This window comes from Terrapene carolina, unplaced genomic scaffold (genome assembly GCF_002925995.2).
Source record: "Terrapene carolina triunguis isolate 2854851 unplaced genomic scaffold, T_m_triunguis-2.0 Scaffold50789, whole genome shotgun sequence".
NCBI classification, from domain to species: Eukaryota; Metazoa; Chordata; order Testudines; family Emydidae; genus Terrapene; species Terrapene triunguis.
The window spans coordinates 108,174-121,161 of NW_020715140.1; the positions used below are offsets into that span (position 1 = coordinate 108,174).

Below are 12,988 nucleotides of genomic sequence, written 5' to 3' on the forward strand. Positions count from 1 at the left end.
CCCTCCCTGCTCCTGCTCCCTTCGTTACACTGCCCAGGAGTGCATCAGCCCTGTTCTTCTGTGGTGTCCTGGGAGCTCATGTCAAGTTACTTGTCCTCTGGGACCCCTAAGTCCTTTCCCGGGGTCACTGCTCTCCAGCCCAGGCTGCAGGTCTGGCCGGCGTTCCTTGTTGGGAGCTGTGACCTGGCATTTGGCTGTATTCAAACACCTGGTGTGTCACTGGGCCCAGCTCCCCATGCCAGGCACACGGAATCAGGACGGGCTGGGCTCGGGAAACGGTGCTTATGGGGCATCAGCTCAGCCTGGAGGCAGAGAGAGCAGGGAGGGCCATTGCCATTGGGGGATGTGGGATTATCGGCGTCCAGCCCCAGGACTCCCTGTTACTGACGGGCCAGAGACACTGAGCAGGGGGTCCAGGCAGGGCTCTGGTTCTGGATTCTCCAGAATTCAAGGGTTCTGGGTCTGGGGCTCGGGGTCAGACTCGTTATAGGGCTGGGCCCAGGTCACATGTGGGGGGTCGGGAGGTGGGATCAGGGGTTCCGCTTTGGGCCTGCGTCTCAAATGTCCGTATGAGGTCTTGGCCCTGTCCCTCTGTGTGTCTGTAGCATGTTCCCTGCTGCAGGCTCTGATGGGGAAGTGAGGGGCTGAACTCAGTTAATGGGGCTGGGGATGAACGTAGGCACTGGTGGTGCAGAGAGGCTCACTGGTGATAACATGGGAATCCCCCAGGCCGCCGCCAGGAGCGTCACCAGCCCAGAGGAGACCTGGGGTGGAGGTCAGGGCTGTGCACCAGGGCCACCCAGAGGATTCAGGGGGCCCGGGGCAAAGCAATTTCGGGGGCCCCTTCCATAAAAAAAAAGTTGCAATACTATATTTTTTACATTTCCAAATACATGATACTAACCAGTGAAATACATTCAAAAATTAATTTTTAATAATTTCAAAATACGCAAAATATATTATTTAAAAACAATAAATGCTTTAATGGTATGTATACATTTGCAATTACATAATGGGCTGTCGCTGGGTGATGGTGATGGTTGGTGCTAATGGGCTGTCGCTGCCTGGGTCGGGGGTGCCTGGTTCACAGGGGCTGGGCTCAGAGCTGGGGGTCAGGGCTGTGGGGAGGATGGGGTCAGGGGGGTGTCCGGCTCAGAGGGGCTTTGCTCGGAGCTGGGGGTCAGGGCTGTGGTGAGGGGAGGTCAGGGGGTGTCCGGCTCAGAGGGTATGGGCTCGGAGCAGGGGGTCAGGGGAGTGTCCGGTTCAGAGGGGCTTACCATGCTGCTTACTCCCGCCTCTCCCAGAGCCTCAGTGAGCCGCATCCAGAAGTGGCCCTAGATAGAGCTAAAGCGGTGTGGCTCCACGGGACTTGAGCTCCCGCCACTCGGCCGCAGCTCGCAGCCCCGCCCCCTTACCATGCGGCTCCGAGCGGGGAGGAGCTCAGGCCCCAGCGGAGCCACGTCGCTTTAGCTCTGTCCAGGGCCACTCCTGGACGTGGTGCTCTGAGGCGCCGGGATATGGGGGAAGGCGGAGGTGGGGGGAGCCTCCAACATTCTTGTGGGGGCCTGGAACAAATTGCCCCACTTGCTCCCCCCGGCCGGCCCTGCTCTGCACAGCCTCAGAGCAGGTGGGGGTGCCCCTGCTGGGATGGGTGGGGCTGGAACCAGGGCCTGTGCTTATGGGGGGAGCAGAGACCCCATCAGCTATTCAGGGCGTCTCACAGCAGGGGAGATTCTAGCCTGGCTCTGAACATACATCACCTTTCTTTTCCCAGCGCTGAGTCCCAGCAGCCAGGAGATCTGCTCAGCTCCTGGTGAGTCCGTCTGTCTGTCTGTCTCCAATCTACCCAGGGCATTTACCCCTCCTCCTCCACAGTATCCAGTCACCACCCCTTGGGCTGCTCCCTTCTCAGCATGGTGGCAGTGGCATGGGGCAGACGGGGCTATGTTGGATCCAAGAGGGGTGCGCGGGTCTCCTGGCCGACGCCTCCCTGTCCCGTTGCCTCTCTCCTGTGACCTGGGGCCAATGTAACATGCTGGTAAGAAGAGAGTCACATCCATGGCCCATCCCACCCTCGGGGCACTGGCCCTGGGAAGCAGAGAACACCAGACCCCAAGAGATTCCCATTCCCACAGCACCAGCTCCCGGTCCCTCATAGCCACCGGGTTGTCTCTGGATGCAGGGTTGTCCACATGGACACAGCCTGTGCCTTGTCCTGAAATGTCAGCAGCACCATCAACAGTCAACCCCAACTGGGCAGGGAGATTTCACGAGGGTACGGCCAGAAGGGACAATCAGCTCACCCAGGCTGAGCTCCTGTATAACCCGGGCTAGGAAGCCACGCCCAGTGACCCCATGTCCAGCCCATCAGGGACTGGCCTAGCTGGTACGTGGCTTTTCAGTCATGGCTGCGTTTCTTTGCTGCCTTGGCCGGCAGCAGGGGCAGGGGATGCTGCCGGCCAAGGCACCAGCAGGGGGCATCACTGGGGCGGGGAAGGTGGTAGGCAGACATTGACCTGCCGAGTGGCATCAGCAATTACACTGCGAGTTCAGAGCTGGGTCCCATCGTCCTGGTGATTCCTGGGAAAGGGGGATCTGCTTCCTGCTGCTGCTCCAGGACCTTCCCTTAGCCTGGGCCTGGAACTGTCCTTGTGAGCTTCTTGGCTGTTAGTGAGCTCCCTGGGGCAGCGACCAGCCTCAAGCCTCAAATCTGACAAGCCTCAAATCCCGCATTACCCAGCTGTGCTGAAATAAGAGCCTTCTCCAGAGCCAGTGCGCAGACCCCGCAGCCCTTCCACAGGTAGAGCTTCCCCTGCTCTGCAATTTGACACTGGACCGTGCTGTGTACACAGCCCTGAGCCCGAACCCCGCAAGTCCAGATTAGCTGACATGGGTCAGCTGCAGGTTTTTAACTTCAGTGCAGACAGACCCTTAGAAGCTGCAAGCTGCTTCCACAGCAACCAACTTCCTTTGGCAAAATGCTCCCTGGGCTCCCCCTAAACTGGGAGCCACTGACAACCCTACTGACAGCTCTGACCCATTCCCCTTCCCAGGTGCTCTCCCTGCCCCAACCCTCTACCTGAGCCAGATGTCCGCCCAACAGGGGGATTCCGTGCAGCTCCAGTGCTCTGTGATTTCTGAGGCCCCAGTCACTCGCATCATCTTCTGTAAGGACGGGGAGGAGATTTCATCCCAGACGGGTTTGGAGGACAAGGTCACCTATGGCTATAACCATACGGTGTCCAGTGGCAGCTCCGGGAATTATGCCTGTGGCTACGAGATCAAGGACAGCAACAAACGGGTGACCGAATCCCAGCTCAGCCCTGCTAAGTACCTCAGCGTAACCTGTGAGTGAGGTGTGTGTGTGTGTGTGTGTGTGTGTGTGTGTGTGTGTGTGTGTGAGAGAGAGAGAGAGAGAAAGACAGTGATGGGTTCAGTAACAGAGACCCCCTTGGGACTGCCACCTGACGTGCTGAGATTATCTCTGAGCCCATTTTCCCTGATGGCTTGGGACTCCAGAACCCTGCCTTGTTGAGCCAGATACACTAGCATGCTGCAACACTGACCCAGGGTCTGAACCACGCCCTCAAAGCTGCACGCTTTAACTGAAAACCATTCAGCAGGTCACCTATCTCCAGCACCCAGACATCCAGTTCCCAATGGGATCCAAACCCCCAAATAAATCAATTTTACACTGTATAAAGCTCTATACACTGATAGAGAGTTATGCACTGCTGTTTGCTCCCCAAGGTATTAATCAATTACTCTGGGTTTAATAATAAACAAAAGTGATTTTATTAAGTAATAACAAAGTAAGTTACCAAGCAAAATAAAACTAAATACGGAAGTCTAAGCCTAATACATTAAGAAACTGAATACAGGTAAATCTTACCCTCAGAGATGTTCCAATAAGCTTCTTTCACAGACTAGACTCCTTTCTAGTCTGGGCCAATCCTTTCCCTTGGTACAGCCCTTGTTAGTTCCAGCTCCAGTGATAACTAGGGGATTTCTCATGAGTAGCAGCCCCTTTTGTTCCACCTCCTTTTATATCTTTGACACAAGGCAGGAATCTTTTGTCTCTCTCTGGGTCCCCACCCCTCCTTCTAAATGGAAAAGCACCAGGTTTAAAATGGATTTCAGTATCATGTGACCTGGTCACATGTCCTGTGAGACCCCAGCCTTCATTCTTCCCGGCCTCACTCAGAGGAACACAGGAAGGCTTGCAAGTAAACCGAGACACATACAACCAATTGTCCTAGTCAATGGGAGCCATCAAGATTCTAAACCACCATTAATGGCCCACACTTTGCATAATTACAATAGGACTTCAGAGTTAGACTTCATATTTCTAGTTTTAGATACAAGAATGATACATTCATACAAATAGGATGAACGCACTCTGTAAATTATAAGCTTTGTAATGATACCTTACAACAGACCTTTTGCATGAAGCATATTCCAGTTACATTATATTAACACTCATTAGCATACTTCCATAAAACATATCGAGTGCAACGTCACAGCCTGTATCCCAGCTGAGCCCTGGCCAGTAACGGAGGGGAGGGAGGGAAAGGTCATTTCTCTCCTGCAGGAAATTCTGACATTTCAAAATTTATTTTCATATGGAATCAGGATGAAAAGTTGAAATTTGATATATTTCATGGAACAGAAATTCAGCAATATTTTTACATCGAAGTGTCTTGTCAAAATGTTTGTGTTTTGCAGAAATAGCATTTTCTGATGGAAAACTGTTCCATTGGAGATTTGTTGATTGTGTCCACACACATCTCTACATGCCCTACAGATCTCTGGCCCCAACCCAGGAAACCTCTGAACACGTGTTCTAGTCCCACCCTATCCAGGACAACACCTTCTATATAGGTGTTTATCTTTAAGCTCCTGCTAAAGTCCCATTGATGGAACTAAAGTGGTTCTCTGAAGTTAAGTTGTACCTGGGTGCTGTCCTGAATTGTGATGCTTCCCTGAAGCAGGGCAGTTCCCACAGGGATGTTTCCTGCCTTGAGAAGCTCACCCTTAGATCTGGGGGGGAATCCAGGTTTATTTCCACACAAAAATTGTGAACAAAAGTATATCATTCAAAACTTGTGATGAGAAATGTGAATGTTTTGATGAAAACAATATGCATGAAACTCAACAACAATTTTCCTTGATCTCATTTTGACTAGACATTTTCCTTTGTTTTGGGTTTTCAGAACAAAAATGAGACAAAATGTCAGCTAGAAACACAGAGCGTTTTGCTTTGTTTCCTTTCAAAGGGACATTTTCCTTCTATTTCTGAATTTGGAAAACCAAAATGAAACAAAACTGTCAGTTCAAAACAAAACAAAATGTCTTTCATTTCAAAATTATTTCTCTGGAATGACTAAGAAGGTCATTGCATGTGCACATTCGGGGCGAAACATTTAATTCAATTAAACTGTGTTTGGATTTAAAAATGTTGGGTCAAAATAATTTGTGGAAAACTTTACTCACAAAGAACAGCCAATAACCCTGCCCTGCAGATAACCGTGGGGTGAGCTCCCTGGGTATGTTCGTGAGGACATAAGGGGTCACTTACCACGGGACTCAGCCAGCTCCAGCCAGTGGGGACTTGTCAGTGGCTGCTTGGAGAGGCCATTCACAGCAAGGTTCTTTCCTAGGGCTGGATCTAAACTTCCTGTTGGGAATTACAATCCCTGCTGTCGTGGTTCTGGCTGTGGTGCTTTATCTTCTGGGAAAGAAAGGTGGGTATGACAATGAGGCCAAGCAGTGTTAGCAAATTTACAGACAGACGTGGCAGAGACAGCCCCTTAGATCCCCAGTACCCAGTATGTCTGGGATGGGGGGAGAGAGATGATCAAAGACACAGTGAAATTGATCATTCATTAATGGGAGGCTGGCTGGGGAGAAACATCAAAGAGATGATGAAAGGGATTATCATTGTGATTAATTATGTGTATTACAGTAGCACTCTGGAGCCCCAATCAGGGATTAGAGCCCCATTGTGCTAGGTGTTGTACATTATTTATTAGGTATTGTGACAAAGTTCCTCCTCTGCCTTGTTGGGTCCTGCGCTTTCCGGCAGATTTGCTTGCCTCAGAGGTTCACGGCAGTCTTCAGATTGGCCACTTTTGCCCCTGACTCAAACCTGCCATTCACTCAGCTAACCTCATCACTGGCCAGCATGGGGGGGAAGGGAGAACAATCCCCACAGTCTCTGTTGTTCCACCTAGTGGGTCGGGGACAGGCCAAAGACCTTCCCCTCTGGTGGGACCCATCGTCCAGGTCAACTCTTCTTGTGTCAAATAGGGAGTTGGGAGAATGGGGTGAACCCGGGCCTGCCCTTTACTCCTGGTTCCAGCCCAGGGCCCTGTGGATTGCAGCTGTCTACAATGTCTCCTGTAACAGCTGTGTGACAACTACAACTCCCTGAGCCACTTCCCCATGACCTTCCCCCAGCACCTTCTTTGTCCTCACCTCAGGACCTTCCTCCTGATGCCTGATGGTATTTGTATTCCTCAGTCCTCCAGCACCATGTTCTCTCATTCCCAGCTGCTTACGTGCCTGTCCCCAACTGAAGGGAGTTCTTTCTTTTTAACCAGGTGTCCTGGTTAGCCTACCTGCCTTAATTGGTTCTAGTAGCTTCCTAATTGGCTCCAGGTCTCCTAATTAGCCTGCTTGCCTTAATCGGTTCTAGCAGGATTCTGATTGTTCTGGAATAGTCCCTCTTATTTTGCCCAGGGAAAAGGGACCTACTTAATTTGGGGCTAACATATCTATCTTCCACCACTTTTCTGTAGCCGTCTGGCCTGACCCCTTTAACAGTATGTTACTGTAGTTCCCTGGAGACCCAGTCAGGTATCAGGACCCCACTGTGCCAGGCGCTGCACAAATCAGCAATGAAGGGGATAATCCCTGCCCCGTAGATGGTCACAATCTAGGACTCAGCCAGGGACGTGTGTCTGGATGGAATATTGACACACAGATCACTAACGCTGCAGTTCAGGAAGGCATCCCCTAGTCAGGAAGGGCCCTTACACCTGTGCCTGTGTGTAAGTGCTTTCCTGAATCAGGGCCTAATAACTCTGAAAATAGAGCTCTGGACACAGCTCTGCCCTGCCAACCTTTCCTCACACAGCGTCCCCAGCCCCAAGCTTTCACAGCACTCGAGTCACCCCAACAATCTCGAGATTGGCTTAAAACTCATGGGATTTCCAACCAGTCACCAGTGTGGGGTCTTTGTATTTTCCTGGGGGATTTGATCTTAGAGGGGGTGTCTCGAGTCACATTTTCAGGCTTTTCTCCCCAAACACAAGGGTTATAAATTTCCTTTTTTTTTTTTTTTTTTTTAATGAAAGCTGAATTTTTTACTAACTCCCCTGACTATCAGACCTGGGGCTTTACATAGAACATCAAATGCCGTGAGGTAGGAACTAAAATTGTGAGACTTGGGAACAGCACTCCCAAGGGCAGTCAGTGGGGCTGGTGAAGGAGAGAGCAGGGCCATGGGGATGGGACTCTGCGTCAATGTGATGATGACTTGGGGATGTGTCGCTCAGTTTATATATCTCTCTCTCTCTGCCCAGGAGGAAATGTGTCCACGTATCTGATCACATTGTCTAACTGCCTTCCAGTTGCGTCTCTACTGCAGGATCAAAGGTAGGAGGAGATTATTCCCTCTCCCATCTTGTTTTCTTTCTGGGTCTCTTCTCTCTGGAGGTCACTCCAGCATCTAGGCTGTGCTCAGCTTTCCTACAACGGGGGCGGGGTGGGGCTGGGGGTGTTTCAGTCTGTTTGTTCTGGAGGAATTTTTGAAAAGACCAGGGCAGGATGAACTCCCTGCTCAGGATGGGATCTGGGGTTATGAGGAGACAGTTTAGGGAAAGGCTTTGCCAGCAATTTGTTCCCATCAGATTCACTGGCAGCAGAGTGAGCGCGTGTGAAAGTTGCCCCATGTGTGTGAAAGAATGAAAGTGACCCTGTTTTACACCTGGGGTGTCAAGGCTGGTGGCCCACAAAGCAACACCGACCAAGCCAGCCATTTCCTTAAAACTGGGTCTGTTCTTCTGGAGCAGGGCTGGGAGTGGCCAGGCCTGGCTGGGAACCAAGGATCTCCAGTCCATCCAGCTGTAGTGGGTAACATCCAACGTTAGCTCCATCAGCCGCAGCTGGTTTAGTGCCAGGCTCAGCGCGTCCACACACGGACTCACCCCCAAAACACTCACCGCGGGTTTGCTCACAGCATCCATGGTTTCAGTGCAGGTCTGGGGGGAGGAGGGGGGCAGCCATAGTGCTGGGGAGAGCTGGTCAGCAGGGATGCCTGTGGGGATTCAGAGTGAATCATATATGTGAACAACGCACTGTGTACAAGGGGCTCTGAGCTGGTCACTTCTGCAGCACTGACCAGGGGACCAGCTCATTGGAGCCCCCAGGGAGCTGCACAGCATTGCTGGCTCACTGTCTGCCCACCACTCCATCAGGGGGTTCTGTGGCACCCCTCCCCTCCCTCCACACACAGAGACCCTACAGGGACCCCCCAGAGAGCTTCTAAGGCTCACTCTCCATTGCTCTGCAGCCACAACCTGCCACCCCTGACTCCTGCTCCTTTCCCCCTCTGCCACTTTGCAGCCTGTCAGGCCCCACTGCAGCCCTTTTGAGGGCCACGTGGCCCATACGCTTGTTCTAAACCCTGCCTGGTCCATGACGGCCTCATGGCCCCAGAGCTCGGAGCCGATTCATCAGCTGCACATTGCCCCAAGAAGGACTCCAGGAAATCTACACAGCCCCGGGCCAGATGGGCATGATGGGGGGAGCAGCCAGGGAGTCCATGGGGTGACCAACTGAACACAGAGAGACAAAGGTGCATGGGGAGGCTAGAGGCAGTTTCCAGGCTCTGCCAGTGTCCGACCCAGCCTGGGTTCACAGTGCAGTGACTCTGCCAGTAAAGCTACTGGGGGCAGGGGACAGAGAGGACACGGCACACAGACCCTCAGTACAGGGAGCCCCTCCCTGACACTCAGCTGTGTATGTTCCCTGCCTGCCTCCTGTGCCCCTCCCAGCTGTATGTCTCCAGCAGCTGCCTCTCCCCAACATTCCCTCCCTCCCTCCTCCTGCCATATGACCAGCCTCTGTCCCCAAACACCCCCACCCTGCCCTCCTGGGATGTGGGAGCAGACGGGGCAAGAAGTAAAGAGGTTGGGGACCTGAAGTTGAATTTCCACACTGTGCGAAGACTTTACAGTTGATTCTTAACAATGTATGTTCAGATTTCCAGCACTGACACATTGGCGCAGACTTGGGCAAAAATCCAGTTTTATTTGGGTGAAAAATATTCAAAGAAACTGAGTGTGAGCTGAATGGAGATGTACGGTCCTAGCCGGGTCTCTGAAAACAGAGAGAAAACACATGGCATCACTGATACCCCGTGTGCTTATTACTCCCCACAGGGAACAAGCCCAGCGTGACACCAGCAACACTTCTGAAGATTATATTGAATGTAAGAGCTTTTGTAGAGTATTGGGGTTACTGGGGTCACCTGCACATGAGGGAGAAAGGCGGGGACTGGGAGTAAATGTGTTAATTGGTGGGGGATGGACAGATCCCTGATCAGACTGTCTGGCCAAGAGTTACAACAATAAACTGCCTGTGATCAAAGTGAATGAGGAGAAAAAGTTCTCGGGGTCCCAAGGCTCATGCATCTGAGTCCCTGAAGTTCCTTTGTCCCACCCTTTGCCTGTAATCCCCAGTCCTGCATTGCCATGGCTTAGGGGCCTGAGCCAAAGTGTTTCCACGTCCCATCCTTCATGGAAAGGGCACATCCTGGGGAAAGCTCCCATTGGAAAGTGTTACACTCCCTCCACTGGTAGCTGGGTCTGATCAGTACAGACCAGTCCTTCCTGCCCTGTGCAAACGTGGACAGGAATAAGTCCTGACAACACTGCAATAAGTCCCAACAGACGATGCCTTGGCAGGGAATTGGTGCCCACCTGTTGCTGTATTGTGAGGCCCAAGGCTGAAGGCTGAGATACGGATGTGGGGGATATTCTTATCTCAGGGTGTGTGAAGTTGGAAGTATAAATAGAGAAAACTCTTCTTTAAAAAACACCTAAATGTACAAGGTGTTTGGAAGCCCTGAAGAGTGTCACATCCCAGAGGGAGATTTAGCCCCCTGGGAAGCACAGTCACACACAACCTGCCGGGCTCTGTTCCACTTAATTATAAATTAACCCAGTGGATCACTAAATCATCGACCTGGTTGCAAAATAGGCTTTTTTCCTGTGGAACATTTAAATAAAAATGAATTTGTTTTATTTTTCTCAAAATTTTCTGTGGGAAATTTCAACTTTTCAGTGAAATATCAAAAATTGAAATATTTCAACTAAAAAAGAAATGATTTTGATTCAAAATGGTGCAAGAGTGCCTCGTGGGAGCTGCAGTTCAGGGGCCTCCTGCTCCTGGTCTCTTCTTGGAGCTGGGCTCTGGCTCTCCCAGGATGCACCATTTTCTCCCCTCTTGGTGATGGTGGGCAGTATATCATGGGAATCCCTGGCTGTGGTGCATCATAGGAGATGAAATCCAGCCACACAGCCCTGCCTGTAGAGGAGAATATCAGCACCAGCACAGACAACTCAGGCCTCCCCAGGCTGGGGGGCACAATCTAAAGGGGAGGACAAGTGACCCCCCACACACACACGTCTCCTCTTCCCAGCGACTTCCCCACCCTGTGCCCAGCCCGATCCTGCCGCGCTCTCCCTTCCCCATGTTACCCACGGGGCTTTGTCTTTCTCCCACTGAACCTCCTCCCTGGCATGTTTGGCCAGTCTCCCTGGCAGCCGGGCCCAGATGGGGAGCGGGAGGGAGCCACGTTTTGCATGGCTCAAGCTGGCCACTCCGTGTCGCTGACTCTTTGCAATGCAGCAGCTGCCTGACAGAGCCTGACTGGGAGGCAGTGGACCACCCCCGGCCCGGGCTCAGCTGCCGGGGACAGGGGCCGAGAGATCCAGAAACATGCTGGGAGGGAGAGGGGCTCACTCGGCCCCGATCCCTGGGAGCTGGGTTCAGGTATGGGGATGAGAGGGCAGAGGGGTGCTGCCACCACCTCCCCAGCAAGGCTCTTGCAGGCAGCCATCACGCCACACAGAGCAGTGACCTGGAGTGGCCAGCATGAGAAGTGTTTGGTCCTGCCCCTTCCACTCCCCACCCGGGCCCAGCTGCCAGGGATAGGGGTGAGCGTGCTGGGGGGCAGGCACAGCGAGAAAAGGACATGGACAGGCCAATCTTGGGGGCACTTGACCATGTATTCTGCCCCCGCCCCCACGCGGCACTGTGGTGGTATTTTTAATCACAATATTTCACGGGTTTCTGGGGTTGGTCAAAATATTTCAGTTTTGAAGCATTTGTTTTTTTGAGAATATATTGAAATTTTCTGACAAAAGCTGATTCTGTTTGTGACAAAATAGCTCTGTTGAAAACCCAGACAAACAGTTTCCACTGAACATCTTCATCAGCCATATTAAATCCTTCTTCTACGGTACCCTCTAGCGACCCGGATCAGGATCAGGTTTCATTGTGCTCAGTGCTGCCCACAGGGGAGTCCTGCCCTGGCTGGGGGAGAGGTGGGAACCGTGTGGTTATAATTTGTGCCCAACAAGGTGCCTTCCCTTAAGAGCATTTACCGCCATGTGACAATGTGTAACTGTCATTCTCTCCCCAGGTGCCTCGGTGGATTGGCTGGGAAGCTCCAAGGTGAATCACAGCTTTTATTAACAACAAAGTGAAGTAGGGTGACCAGACAGCAAATGTGAAAAATCGGGACAGGGGGTGGGGGGTAATAGGAGCCTATATAAGAAAAAGACCCAAAAATCGGGACTGTCCCTATAAAATCGGGACATCTGGTCACCCTAAAGTGAAGTGATAGAAAAGAGTGATTCGTTTGCCTGTTCCAGCTCGGCAGTGACCCGTGGGCTTGGAACATGGATTTACTCAGGATTCCCAGGGTTCAGGTTGTGTCTGTTACCCTGGTCTCACTGCTGCTGCCCCAGATCTCCATCCAGGAGTAGGTAGCTGGCTCCAGTGGTGAGCTGGAGCCAGTTCCCACCGGTTCGCGGGAACCGGTTGTTAAATTTAGAAGCCCTTTTAGAACCGGTAGTCCCAGTTCTAAAAGGGCTTTTAAATTTAACAAAAGCTCCAGCATCTCCCTACCCTGCCCCCAGCCCCAGCTCACCTGGCTCTGGCTCCGCCTCTGCCTCCTCCCCTGAGGGCTCCCCTCCCGGCTTCCGCGAATCAGCTGTTCGTGCAGGAAGCCTGGGAGGGCTGAGAAGGAAGCAGCAGCTTCCAGGTAAGTTGGGGTAGGGGGGCACGAGGAGGGACTCCTGCCGGCCGGGTGGCGCAGCTCTGGGCCAGCCCCCGGCCCCAACTCCGAGCCAGCCAGCGGCCCCCAACTTCGGGCCGGCCAGCGGCCCCTGCCTCCAGGCTGACCCATGGCTCTGGCCTGGCCCCCAGCCGGCCAGCAGCCCTGACTTCGGGCCGGCCCCCGACTTGGGGCCGGCACCTGGCCCGCGGCTCCGGCCCGGCCCCCGGCCCCCGGCCAGCCAGCGGCTCCGACTTCAGGCCGGCCCCCGACTTGGGGCCGGCCCCTGGCCTGTGACTTGGGGCCAGCCCGCGGCTCCGGCCCGGCCCCCAGCTCTGGCCCTGCTCCTGGCCCCCTACTCCAGGCCAGCCAGCGGCTCTGGCCTGGCCCCCGACTTCGGCCCGGCTCCCGGCTCCCGACCCCGACTCCTGGCAGCGCGGCCCCCATATCCAGGCAATGCAGTAAGGGGGGCAGGGAGCAGGGAGGGGTGTTGGATAGAGGACGGAGGGGTGGATTAGGGTCGGGACTTGGGGTGGTCAGAGGGCAGGGAACAGGGGAATTGAATGGGGGCAAGGGTCCTGGGGGGGCAGTCAGGAAGGAGCAGGGGTGTTGGATGGGGCGGTGGGGGGCAGTCAGGGG

The 12,988-nt window shown here is 53.3% G+C and overlaps 1 pseudogene; it reads left to right on the top strand.

Moving 5' to 3' along the window:
- Window positions 1–3,347, top strand: part of LOC113405779 — a 23,919-nt pseudogene extending 20,572 nt beyond the window's left edge.
- Window positions 3,348–12,988: the final 9,641 nt, after the last annotated feature.